Source organism: Cryptomeria japonica, chromosome 7 (assembly GCF_030272615.1).
Source record: "Cryptomeria japonica chromosome 7, Sugi_1.0, whole genome shotgun sequence".
NCBI classification, from domain to species: domain Eukaryota; kingdom Viridiplantae; phylum Streptophyta; class Pinopsida; order Cupressales; family Cupressaceae; genus Cryptomeria; species Cryptomeria japonica.
Genome location: NC_081411.1, coordinates 204698245 through 204713479, shown reverse-complemented (window position 1 = coordinate 204713479; position 15235 = coordinate 204698245).

The following is a 15235-nucleotide window of genomic DNA, read 5'->3' as shown; positions in this document are numbered from 1 at the left end:
ACTGAATCTATCAACAATAACAAAAATGCTATCCAAACGAAGCTTTGTTTTGGGTAAACCAACCACAAAATCCATACACACACATTCCCATGGCCTTGTAGGAATGGGTAATGGCTGATAAAGACCAGCATTGGTAGATGTGCCTTTTGTCTTTTGGCAAACCATACACCGCTCAAGATACCTCCTGATATCCCTTTGCATTCTTGGCCAATAGTAGAAATGTTGCACAAGTTCCAATGTCTTTTTTAGACCAAAATGAACACCCAAACACCCATTGTGCTTCTTTTGGATCAGATTTTCCCTCATTGAGCCTTTGGGAACACACAACTATCCACCTCTAAACAACAAACCATTTTTCAAGGTAAGGTCAGCATATTCACTATGAAATTGGTTTTGAAATTCTTGACAAACCTTGTAAATGGCTGCAAAATCTTCATCATTTGGATACAAATCCTTGAAGCAATCAACTCCAGTACTCTGAATCTGCACTTGTTGCATTGTTAGTAGCCTTCTACTAAAAGCATTTATTACTTTATTACATTGTTCCTTTTTATGCTTAATGGAAAATGTATATGATTACAAGTACTCAACCCATTTAACATGTCTATGACTCAACTTATCTTGTGAATTCAAAAAACTAAGAGCTTGATTATCTGTGTAAACAACAAACTCTTTGGGTAGCAAATATTGCCTCCATTTCCGAAGAGATTGGACAAGAGCATACAATTCAAGATCATAGGATGAATACTTCTTTTTTGTATCATTGAGCTTTTCACTAAAGAAAGCTACTAGTCTATTATCTTGAGTCAAAACAACACCAACTGCTATGTTACTTGCATCACATTCAATAGTGAACAACTTATCAAAACTAGGAAGAATGAGTACTGGTTGTGTAGCTACCTTTTGTTTCAAGAGTTGAAACCCCTTATTAGACTCTTTGGTCCACTGAAACTTTATCTTAACTCCACCTTTAATAGTGTAGACGTATAAAAATGACCATATTCCTAAATGAATATTTTATGTTCATTTCTCTATTTGATTAAATCCAATTTAATTAAACTATCCACATTCTTCTATTTTATTAAGTAAATTACTCGATTTATTTAAATAAAATTCACTATACCCATTTAATGAATAAATCATTTTATTCAATTAAATCCCCCCTATCCACTTTTAATTAAATTCAAATTTAATTAAATAGTTATCCTAAATTAAATAAATCTAATTTATTTAATTACAACCAAATTGAATGAAATTCATTAAATTCAATTAAATCCTATTATCCCTCCATCCACTTGCAAAATCCTAAACCCCTTTCTAATCCCTTCTAGAATCTTCTAATCGCTTCTAATTAACCTAACCCCTCCTCTAAACTTTGTCACATCCCTAAGCAAAGGGAAGTCACTTCTCAAAACCTCAAAGTCTTTGATAACCATTAAAGGCTTTCAACCTTCAACCACTTAATTCCTCAAAGTCTTTGATAACCATTAAAGGCTTTCAACTTTCAACCACTTAATCTCCCAAAGTCTCCAATAACCATTAATGGTTAACTCAACCCTCTTACATGGTTAAAACATTTGTTTTAACTCAACCTTCACCCAACCCAAGGGTCTCATCAGGCCTTTAACACTTTGACCATGATTATCTCTTAATCATTTGCACAAAGGTTTATCCTTGGATTAACTCTTAATCCATTGGGTAATCCTAACTTAAGCTTGACCCTTACCTTCTAGATAACCATGAGGTCTTCTCAGACATTTAATGTCTCCAACCCCTTCTCTCAACCCAACCCTATGTTGACACTTGTCACCATTTCATTGGTGCAAATTGCAAACATGGATCCCCAACTTTCAAACTCATCCCTTGATCAACTCTTTCAATCTTGACCATCCATTGCCCTATTTTTGCTATAAATAGAGCTCTCATTCCTCCATTTTCAACAATCATCCTTCAAATTTGTAGCATCACACTTATGCTCAAATATATTCAATCTTTCATATCATTTTTATGCTCATCATTTAGCCTCTTTTAAATCAGGAACTAGTCTAAATATGCATGTTTAGAATACTTTCTTTATCATTTAGCTCAATCATAGACTAAATACATCATGTTAGGATAGTATTCATACTAACCTTGTCATCTTATCATCTAGTTTATTGCATTTCTAGAATCATACATAGCTTATAACACATCTCATACTAAAATCTATCAAAGCATCTCTTGTTCTTGCATTTGCCATCCCTAAATCATTTTTCTCAGTGATCTGAGAGCAAAAACATTGGTTTGAGGGACATTGTAAGATAGAGAACCATGGGACCAACCTTGGGAAGCTGAGTAATACTTCATTACTCCATAGCTTGCACCAAGGAGTCCTGTGTGTGTGTGTGGACAAGTCATTTTGTAATATTTTCACATATTGAATTCTATCAACCCACTTTTCCCGCATACATTTCTGGCACCCACCGTGGGGCCCGACCTCAAATAACAAATCAGTTTTTCAAACTAATCACTTTTGTAGGTCCGCGGGAAATAGGAATCGGCACGTGGGAAACATTCCCTAGCGCATCTGATTAACAGTCTAGCACATCCCGCTCACTGTTTAGCGTGTGGGGTCTATACTTTAGCGTGTGAAGACCTTTCTTTAGCACATAACCCCACTAAAATTTTCCTGTAGGTCTCGACATGGGCGAAACACAGAGTAGCGCATGCAATAAATAGAATAGCGCATCCATCCCATAGTTCAGCACTTGTAGGTCATCATCCAGTGCGTGCAATTCAAACATTAGTGCATCAAATTTCCAATTTTCCTACAGGTCTCAGCGCGAGAGAGAGAACAAGACAGAACAACGCTTCCAACATACAGAGTAGCGCATTCAGAAAATAGAGTAGTGTGTTGATACTTAGTTTTAGTGCATCAAGTGTATATCATAGCACATACAGTCTGTTATGTAGCACATCAAAGACAGAAACAAAAATTGTAACCGAAAAGTAAAATTTTAGACTTGTTGAAGTCCACAAAATCCTCCATTTTTCCTAACTACTATGGTGGTATTTTATAGGATTTCTGACATTTTATTGCAGGGGGAGGAGCTTAGTGATTTTTTTTAGCAGTATAAATTGTTTAAATTTTACTAGCTTGTTGAAGTTAGTTAAAGTTTAAAGTTCTTTTAATTCTAGTTAAAAGAACCACAACAACAATCTTTATTTTTGCAACAAAGGGATTTAAAATGAACCTCACCATCCTTTGGTGCATAAAAGGATTCACTTCAAATTTTTGTCAAGTCAAAGAATCACACAAGTCCAAAGTTAGTTACACCTAAAAAGGGAAGATCTTCCCCTTTCTAACCAAAACATCGAATTTGCTTTGTTGACCATTTCTTTTTCATAGATCAGACAATCATTGCTTTGAAAGGATAAAATAAACACCATGTGTTTGTGGAGCAACATCTCCATATAGATTTTAGCAAATCACTGATTTGAAAGGATAAAATAAACCAAATTGATTGCTTTGTCTCGAAAGTGGAAGGAATATGCTCTCCCCTTAACTGGGTGATCAAAAATCCAGACCACTCTTACAGCTTTCTTTAAATTCAAGCAATAAAACCTTTAGCAGACCTGCCTTCCCGAGGAGTTGGAATCAACTCTTAAAGCCGTTTATGGCCGGTGTGAAGGGAATGACCTAAGTGGGGAATGAATTTGATGCCAAGAATTCCAACCCACTATAATCAAATGTGGAAAGTGACGAAAGTCCTTTTCAACGGTTGCGCGCAGTGATTAGCCTTCCCCTAGTATCCTTGAGATACATAAAGCCTTTGTTCTAAAGGTTGGGAAGCCTCTTGAGGGAGTTTATCACTGATGGCCAAATAGGAAGCCTGATTACGAACCATAGAAATAGAAACTTTGAGCCGAGTCAGTAACCAGACATTTATAACATCATAGTGCAAGGGTGGGGAAGAATCCGCCCCTAAGATTACTCACCATATATCTCCCAAGATAACTACTCAACTGTGAAGCGATTCACTTTGAGTTAATTTCTAGCAAAAGGCAAAAAAATGGGTGCCCTCTAGGGGGTGACACGGTTGTTTGAGCTGATGGAGTATCGAGACTAGTGGACTATGATGTTATTTATGACCCTTGACTAAAGAGTCTTTCTGAAGTGTATTACTTGTATCCAAACTTGTAAAAACATTGGGGATTTGAACACATCCTCACAGAACATACACTTTTGTTAGACTAGGCAAAAATGGTTGTACTTTTTGTGCCGTGCTTGCATTTATTACCTCAGAAAATCATCCATCAAGCTTGAAAAATTCACAAAAAATTTCAAAATCGACAAAAACCGAACCAAAGAAAAATCATCAAGGTAGTTTAGCGCATCAGAACAATCTCTTAGCGCGTGGAATATTTCTGTTAGTGCATCCAAACCTCAAGTTAGCGTGTTGGTTTAAAACAGTAGCATTTCTATCATAAGGCAAAATAGTGTAAATTCCTTTTAGCGCATCTGCAAAACAGTCTAGCGCGTGGAAGCAACAGCTTAGTGCGTAGAAACAAAAAATTAGCACATAAAGTCAAACAGTTAGCGTGTCGTAGGCCCAGTATAGTGCATAGCTTTTCCAACAATTAAACAACAATTTTCAAAAAATCTAAACTTTAGCGTGTGTCTGGGGGTAGCCTAGTGCATGTGGTTAGTCTTTTAGCGCATCGATTTATTTCAGTAGCGCATGTAGACTCTGTTCTAGAGCGTGATCCAAAACAGAAAAACAGAGAGCAAAACTGAGAAATTTTTTGAAATTTCACAAACATTTTTAGAAGCCTTTTTCATCAAAAATCATCTTTCATCAAACCAGAGTGACAAAAACAAACCACTAAAACTATTTCTTGAGCTCAATTTGTGTCAAAACAAAAGTTGTCAGAATCCTAAATGAATCACGCAATAGAGGATGTCTCTCCTATCATAATCCAGAAAATTTCATCATCAGTATCAACAGAATCCTTTACCATCCTACGGATTTTTATCTCAAAACACTTGTTAAAATTTTTGAATTGTCAAATCAAGTTTCCAGATTGGGAAGCTTTTATCCATATCATTTGACACGCTTTGTCGTAAAGGGGCATCTAAACCTTCACTCTGATAAAGTAAGATTTGAAATTTTTTAAACAAGATCAACTGAATCCAAACCAATCAAAGGAAACCATTGATCACTCATGCATGACTAATCCTCATATTCTGAGAAGAAAGAACCTTTATCGTAACATCACGTTGAAGAAACAACAACCTAGTTTTTCCAAATCCATCAAAAGAAACAAGTTCTTATACATCAATCATCAACTATTCAAATCTCATCGGGTATTCCTTCATCACATCAAACGTTATATCCAAAACAAATCCAGCGCATTTGACAAAGAACCCTTGAAGACAAGAGCATACTGTCAAAAGTCTTCTTTTAATCAAATCAAAACACCAGAGAAATCATTTCCAAATCAAACAAGTCAGTCTTAGAACAAAGGTTGTCAAATCCAAAACTAGCTAAAGATAAGACTTTATCCTATCAAAATCAGGTATTATCATCACCTTGATCAAAAGGTTCATCATCTAAAGGATTCTATCAAAACAACATACCAAGTTTAAACCTTAAGTTGTCAAATCAAGTTTCTATATCAGGAGACTTTATCCATATCATTTGACGCACTTTGTCATGAGGGGGCATCTAAACCTTCAGTTGATAAAAGTAGACTTAAGTTTCCAAATGAAGTATCTCAATCCAAACATCGAAGGAAACCATAGATTATTTGTGTATGACCACTCCTCATATTTTGAGATGAACAAGTCTTCATCACAAAACTAAGTTAAAGAAGAGACAACCTATTCCTAGGACCCTTATCAATAGGAGTAAATTTCTCTACATCAAACTATCAAAAACATCAACTTTTATCATTCGTATGACCATTCATCATCAAACCAAGAAAAATGAAACTCAGCCAAAGGCAATGAGTCCTAACATAAATCAAGATCACAATATCATGACTTCCCAATCTGATCCCATCTTCGATCAAGATCCCACCTGTCAAGAATCTTATGATGATCCCCTAAAATTTTGGTATTCCATCCATGATGACCCTCTTTCATCTCAAGAGCAGAGTCCCATTCAACATCCATCTCCTAAGCAAGAGAATGATATCCCTTCCATCTCATCCACTATTCTAATTCAAAATCAAGAGAAAAGAACAAACTCAAATGATCCTACTCCAAGTCAAGATCAAGATCAAGGAATGTCTTCTTCTTCTAAATCTATCTTAGGTCCTTTCATTCCAAAGTCAATCTCTTCATCCTCCAAATCTATCTTAGGTCCTTTCATTCCAAAGTCAAACTCTTCTTCTTCTAAATCTATCTTAGGTCCTTTCATTCCACAATCAAACTCTCCATCCCTTTCATCCATCTTGGGTCCTTACCTCCCTCCATCCACCAATCCATCACCTCAAATGATCCATAAGAAAGATCAATGAGGAGCACATCTTTGAACTTCTTTCAACCCTCTATCTAAAGATCTTTCCAAAACTATTCCTCTATCATTTCCTCTATCTATTTTGGGTCCTTTTGTCCCAAAATTCAATTTTCCTCCATCTCTTCATCACTTCTCAAGTACCAACACTCATCCTGAAAATATTTCTATCTATCCTTGCACAAATCTTCAAACATTCTATCTATTATCCAACACCTCTTTTCTATCTTTCCATCCCTATCATTCAATCCTTTGCATAAATCCTTCATTTGTGAGATAGGTGTTTGTGTCATTTTGTCACATACTTGCCCATGCTCGAATCTCATGTTTAGTCCAATTCTTAGATATCTATTCATGAAATGCTTCAGAATCCGAGGTTGTTCCTCTTTAACATTTTCTTTTGGTTGGGATACACACTCAATCTAGAAAAGAACCACTTATCGTATCTTAGTACCGACATCTTTTGATTACTATATCTCATACACTTAATCGATTGCTCTAAAAATCATTGTGATCTCTTAAATTGAAGACATGGCTAGTGAAAAATCTAAAATCTTGCTTCAGCACCACTGTAATTATCAGACCCATGTAAGTTTCATCACTTACAAGCCAATGCAAGAAAAAAAAAGAAAAAAAAAGAAATATCAAAAGCATGAGCAAGAAAATGAATATCAAGAAAAGAAAAATGCAATGAAATGCAATATCAAAATGCTTGGCTATAGGAACATGCAAGTAACTCCATCGGGGCTATGGACGCCTGGCTGGCAATGGAGCAATATTTGTGAGATTACAATGATAACCTCATTGGGGCTATGGACGCTTGCTAGCAACGAGGCTCTATCCAGGATGCTTTTGAATTCAAGGTAACTCATGTAGCTAGCCATGTTGGATTCTGAAGATTACAATGATCATATGAGCCAGAATGAACCCACTTGCACACACATGGGTAATGAAAGACTAAGTACCTTGATCCAGTTTGGGATTCTTCTTCCCTTTTGAGTCTGCTTCCTAGTTGCTAGAAATGTTCAGTTGAAATTTCCAGAGGTTCTAAGTGTGGGTTGGGTCTCTATCTTTGAAAAGTTCGAGAACACTTATTCAGATGGTGCTAAATACTATGACAATCTTACATATCACCTTTTTGAAAATGGAAACCTCTATGCTTGGGGGCAAATTTCATCCACTCTATTCTTCCTACCATATCTCCCATGTCCTCTAATCCATATCCCTTATCCTATCTATTCATATCTTCTATCATCCAATTATTTCTACAATCTTGCTTCACTCTAATCCATATCCCTTATCCTATCTATTCATTTCTTGTATCATCCAATTATTTCTACAATCTTGCTTCACTCTAATCCATATCCCTTATCCTGTCTATTCATTTCTTCTATCATCCAATTATTTCTACAATCTTGCTTCACTCTAATTCATATCTGTCTATCCTATCTATTCATTGCTTCCATCATCTAGTTCTATCTATATCCTATCTCTATCCATATCCCCTTTTTCATCCTTGATCTTGATCAAAACTATGGACAACAAATCTATTTCCACCTCAATGGTTCAGTCATCCATTCATCCATTCCTTGTCTTGATATACATTGGGGCAACCAAATACATCTTTCTTCTAATCAAAAAAATCAAAAAATTCAAAATATCCAAAAACTCAAAAAAATCAAAATATCCAAAATCAAAAAAAAAATCAAAATATCCAAAAACTAAAAAATCAACAAAATAAAAAAAATTAAAAAATAAAAATAAAAATCAAGGCATGAACACATGGACCATCCATCAAATCGGATCAACAATAGGAAAACTCTCAAAGTCTGCAATCAAACTTATCACATGTCTTGTTAATCAATTCATTACTTGAAATCAACATCAACATCAAACATGTCTTATACAAGGATAGGTACACTCGAAACCAAACAGATCAGTCTTATACGGGGTACTCACTCTTTGAAACCACACATTCCTATCAATCATCAAGTCTTGATAATAAATCCATCTATCAACATCAACATCAACATGTCTTATACAAGGACATGTACACTCGAAACCAGACAAATCGGTCTTATACGGGGTACTCACTCTTTGAAAACAGAGATTCTTATCAATCATCAACCAAATCATAACAATGACATCAATCAGTATGACTGCTGGATTTTATTATAGTAAGCCTTATCTTTATCAATTGATGGAAATACATGTTTCACAAATCATATTGTACATATCATATCCACCCATCTGAGGCATCACCAAAAATTCACAAATGCTTATCAATCTTGGACATAGTTAGTGTAGTCATTGTCCTTGGTTTATCTGAAACAATTATCCAAATAATATCCCACCATGGCTTGGTGATCAGTGTACATATCCATATCAAATTAGTATCAACAACAAGGGGCAAAATCCTGACCTCGTTGGGGGCCTTTTGTCTTCAAGATTTTCAACATCAGACCAAAAATGTAGCAAGACAACAAGGATCAAAACAACTAACAAATGCCAAACGACAATGCGAGAAGGCTAAACATCATAGACTTGAACTGAATAGACCTGAACAAAGATCTATTTGCAAGATGTTTTAATTGACAAGAATACATTCCAAATAGCATGCATGCTTACTTATGGTTGTTAATTTTTTCTTATCATATCTCCTAAGTGACTCAAAGATGTCTTATGACTAGAGAAGCAAGGAAGGAATGTGATGTTTTATTTGTCTTCTATATGTGAGTGAAGTCTTTTACCATGCAAATTTGTCCTATGAAGAAATCAGGTGGCATATTGCTGAGGACATTTTGAATTTGTATGGGACAAAGGTTAACTCTTGTATGTTTACACAATACGCACTCAGGTCGTCCAGGTTCAATTATACCTTGATGCTTGTGCTATCTTGCAAAATCAAAAATCATGTAAATTTTTCTCAGGTCATTATGGTTCAATTATACCATTATGCTTGTATAAATTTTCAACATATCCTAAACAAATCAATGCTCAATGATGATATATACACAGAAAGCAAACAAATGGTTATACAGGGATGACAAATGCAGAATGAGGATGCTCAAAAACAAATAGTTACATATCATTTTACAATTAGTTGCATATCATTTTACAATTAGTTGCATATCATATCATACATCTCATTTTCAAAATATCATTCATCATTCATCATTGCATCCCTCGCATGCATATCTATCACATCATCATGGAATCTTTCTTCACTTTCATATCTTCTATCATTCTTCTAAACTATTTTCATCATTCTTCCAAACTATCTTCTATCATTCTTCCAAACTATCTTCTATCATTCTTCTAAACTATCTTCATCATTCTTCCAAACTATCTTCTATCATTCTTCCAAACTATCTTCTATCATTCTTCTAAACTATCTTCATCATTCTTCTAAACTATCTTCATCATTCTTCTAAACTATCTTCTATCATGTCTTATACAGGATGTATCTTTCCTGAAACTAGATGTTTTGATCAGCTCTTATACAGGATATATCATTCCTGAAACTAGATGTTTTGATCAGCTCTTATACAGGAAATATCGTTCCTGAAACCAGGCGTTTTGATCAGTCTTATATAGGATATATCATTCCTGAAACCAGACACTTGATCATCCATGTCTTATACAGGTGGTATCATTCCTGAAACTAGACGCTCAATCATCCATATCTTATACAGGCGGTATCATTCCTGAAACCAGACGCTCAATCATTCATATCTTATACAGGTGATATCATTCCTGAAACCAGATGCTCGATCATCCATGTCTTATACAGGAGGTGTCATACCTGAAACTAGACTTGCTCTCATTCCAATCAATCTAATCAATCTTATCAAACCCATGCATGCCATCACTATCTACTCTTCTATCTTTCAAACAACATTCTTCTTCTTTCGAGAGATCATTCATGCTTTGTGTGCATGAACGATCTCCCGAGGGGGCATTATCATATCAAATCTCAACATCAAATCCAATATCAGTTTCCACATCAAAACAAAGCTATCAAAATCAAACTCGCATCAAGTTCAAAATCCTATCATTTCATATCAACTTGTAAAACAACTCAAGTTATCCAAAAACCATATCAAAACTTGTAATACAACTCAAGTCTCCACAATCACATAAACTTGTAAAACAACTCAAGTTTCCCACCCATATCAGCTTGTAACACAACTCAAGTTTCCAACCCATATCAGCTTGTAACACAAATCAGGCTTCACACATTGAACTTGAAACAAGGTACGCAACTCATCAAATCAAATCTGGCATCACCATCAAAATATCGAATCTGGGGCATCACACATCAAATCAAATTTGGTATCACCATCAAAATATCAAATCTAGGGCATCACGCATCAAATCAAATCTAGGGCACGACTTGCAAATCATAAGAACGACACAAAAATTGCATTTGATCATAAATCATGATAAGGCATCATTTTCTTTGAAATAACAGGTGCACACACGTGACTTCAAAGAGGGGCAAAATGTAGACGTATAAAAATGACCATATTCCTAAATGAATATTTTATGTTCATTTCTCTATTTGATTAAATCCAATTTAATTAAACTATCCACATTCTTCTATTTTATTAAGTAAATTACTCGATTTATTTAAATAAAATTCACTATACCCATTTAATGAATAAATCATTTTATTCAATTAAATCCCCCCTATCCACTTTTAATTAAATTCAAATTTAATTAAATAGTTATCCTAAATTAAATAAATCTAATTTATTTAATTACAACCAAATTGAATGAAATTCATTAAATTCAATTAAATCCTATTATCCCTCCATCCACTTGCAAAATCCTAAACCCCTTTCTAATCCCTTCTAGAATCTTCTAATCGCTTCTAATTAACCTAACCCCTCCTCTAAACTTTGTCACATCCCTAAGCAAAGGGAAGTCACTTCTCAAAACCTCAAAGTCTTTGATAACCATTAAAGGCTTTCAACCTTCAACCACTTAATTCCTCAAAGTCTTTGATAACCATTAAAGGCTTTCAACTTTCAACCACTTAATCCCCCAAAGTCTCCAATAACCATTAATGGTTAACTCAAACCCTCTTACATGGTTAAAACATTTGTTTTAACTCAACCTTCACCCAACCCAAGGGTCTCATCAGGCCTTTAATGCTTTGACCATGATTATCTCTTAATCATTTGCACAAAGGTTTATCCTTGGATTAACTCTTAATCCATTGGGTAATCCTAACTTAAGCTTGACCCTTACCTTCTAGATAAACATGAGGTCTTCTCAGGCATTTAATGTCTCCAACCCCTTCTCTCAACCCAACCCTATGTTGACACTTGTCACCATTTCATTGGTGCAAATTGCAAACATGGATCCCCAACTTTCAAACTCATCCCTTGATCAACTCTTTCAATCTTGACCATCCATTGCCCTATTTTTGCTATAAATAGAGCTCTCATTCCTCCATTTTCAACAATCATCCTTCAAATTTGTAGCATCACACTTATTCTCAAATACATTCAATCTTTCATATCATTTTTACGCTCATCATTTAGCCTCTTTTAAATCAGGAACTAGTCTAAATATGCATGTTTAGAATACTTTCTTTATCATTTAGCTCAATCATAGACTAAATATATCATGTTAGGATAGTATTCATACTAACCTTGTCATCTTATCATCTAGTTTATTGCATTTCTAGAATCATACATAGCTTATAACACATCTCATAATAAAATCTATCAAAGCATCCCTCGTTCTTGCATTTGCCATCCCTAAACCATTTTGCTCAGTGATCTGAGAGCAAAAACATTGGTTTTAGGGACATTGTAAGATAGAGAACCATGAGACCAACCTTGGGAAGCTGAGTAATACTTCATTACTCCATAGCTTGCACCAAGAAGTCCTGTGTGTGTGTGTGGACTAGTATTTTGGAACATTTTTCACATATTGAGTTCTATCGACCCGCTTTTCCCGCATACAAATAGTATCTAGCATAGGTGCACAAATCTCACTAAATACCCATATAAACTTCCTATAGCACTGGTAAACCTTAAATAATGAAGTAAATAAGATCAATAACCACAACATAGAAAGCACACCATAACACAATATTTTTAATGAGGAAACCCGGTGTGGGAAAAACCTTGGTGAGATTTGTGACCCACAATATTCACTCACTGGCCAATAAATGAATATTACTTACAATAGGGGCCTGCACATGTAGGAAGGCCAACTGCCTAAAGATAACTACTTAATTACAAAATGGAAGTCTCAATGACTTATATAAATGGATTATGCAAATCCAATATCATGTACTACTTCCATTCAACATCTGCTATGCCAGGTTCAGTACCGGTTTAAGCTCATACAACTTCCATAAACCTTATTCCAAAATCTGCCTCAATATTTGCATGTTCACATCTGCCTATTACATTCCATATATTCCATTACATAAATGATCTACAAGATCTCATACTTATATGAGTCTTATTACAATTCACCTTGTTGGCTTACAAAAAGATTTTACAATTAAATACATTATGCAATAAACAAAATCCTATCGGCTGGGGTACCGGTAATCATCTTTGCTGCTATCGGTAAACTATCTATCAGTGTCGATGTCTGTGTTGGTGCCATAGGATTGTAAGGTTGCCATCAAGGACAATACCTTCAATCACCTATAATTTCTCATTGGAGTGTGCATTTGCTAACACATCTTTAGTTCTACTGAAAATCAAGATATCATCTAAGTATACAACAACAAATTTACCAATAAAATCTTTAAGCACTTCATTCATGAGTCTCATGAATGTACTAGGAGCATTAGTGAGACCAAATGGCATAACAAGCCACTCATAAAGTCCTTCATTAGTTTTGAAGGTTGTTTTCCACTCATCACCTTCCTTTATCCTAATCTGGTGGTAACCACTCTTGAGATCAATCTTTGTGAAACACTTTGCACCTCCCAAGCAATCCATCAAATCTTCCATCCTTGGGATAGGGAATCTGTATCTGATAGTGATTTTGTTAATGGCTCTTGAATCTGTGCATAGCCTCCATGTTCCTCCTTTCTTTGGTGCTAACACTGTAGGTACGACACAAGGACTTATGCTCTTCCTTATCAAACCTTAATCTGACAACTCTTGTATTTGTCTAGCCACTTCTTTATTCTATTCTAAGGTCATCTTATAGGTTTCTTTGTTGGGTAATGAGGCTCCTAGAATGAAGTCAATTTGATGGCTTATGGTTCTAGTAAGTGGTAGGGTTGCTGGTGCTCCATCACTTCTGATTTCTTTAAAGTTGTCTAGTATTTGCTGCACTTCATGAGGTATTTGAACCTTCCTTTCTTTCTTTTCTTCTTTTGGTTTCACTATGAGAGCAATCCCACTCCTTCACCCTCTTCAAGAGTGTTTATGAACTCTTTCTCACTCACCAACAAGGCATTTAGGTTTTTGGACTTGCTGCCCTCTCCTTCATCATTTAAGGACTGAATTTTATATGTGACTCCATCTTTTTGAAAAGAATAAGAGTTCTTCTCACCATTATGAATGGCTTTCCTATCAAATTGCCATGGCCTACCTAGAAGTAGGTGGCAAGCATCCATTGGGAGTATATCACACAAGATTTTATCCTTATAACCCCCTATTGTGAACTCAACCCAAGATTGTTCATTCACCACCACATGTTGCTCCTTGTTGAGATGAGTGACCTTATATGGACTACTATGTGGAACTCTCTCCAATTTAAGTTTATTTTTTTGCTTCCTTAGACATAATAATGTCTATAGACCCTGAATCAAGCACCACTTTGCAAACCTTACCCATGATCTTGCACTTGATTCTAAATAAAGATCTTCTTTGAGTTGGTTCCTCTTTTTTTGGCTCCTTGATCAAGACTCTTCTCATCATTAAACTTTCCCCATCTTCTGAAGCTAAACTCACTTCTTGTGCCTTACCGCTTGCTACATCTTCTTACACATATATCACTCTTCTTTCACCTCCTTGAGATGAAGAATATTTCTCAGGGAATCTATAGGCGGGATGACTCAAATTTTGGCAATTGTAACACTTGATGGTGGAGAAGTAGGACACTCTTCCTGGTCCACTAGATCTACCTCTTCCTGGGTTTCTAGATCCCCTTCCTCTATAGCTACTCTTGCTATTAGAATCCCCACTTTGCTCTATAAGTTTGGACTCTCCTTGGGACCTTTGATCAACTCCTCTTCCACCAAAATTACCCCTATGGCCTCTACCATCTCTTCCCCTACCTATGCCTCTATTGCTTTGTTCTTGCTTCTTCCTACTTTTCTCTTCCACTTTGAGTGTCAGTTGGTAGCACTTCTGCACTGTATTGGGACACAACAAACTCAACTCTTCTTGTATATTCCATCTCAAGCCATTGAGATATCTTGCAACTTTTATGTTCTCATCTTCCACAACCTTTGACCTCAAAAATAGTCTTTGAAACTCCTCTGTATAGCTACTCACATCTACCTCCCTTTGCCTCAAATTCTACTTCTTCTTATGTAGCTAGATTTCATAATCATCTGGTATGTAGGTTTCCTTGACCTTAGACATCATTCCTTTCCAGGTTGCTGTAGGTTTTTTCCCTTCTTTTTCTCTCTCAACTTAAATGAACTTCCACCATTTTAAGGCAGACCCTGTAAACTTAGACTTAGCTACCTTCACCTTCTGGGCCTCTATCACCCCATCACATTCAAAGTGAATCTCCAGGCC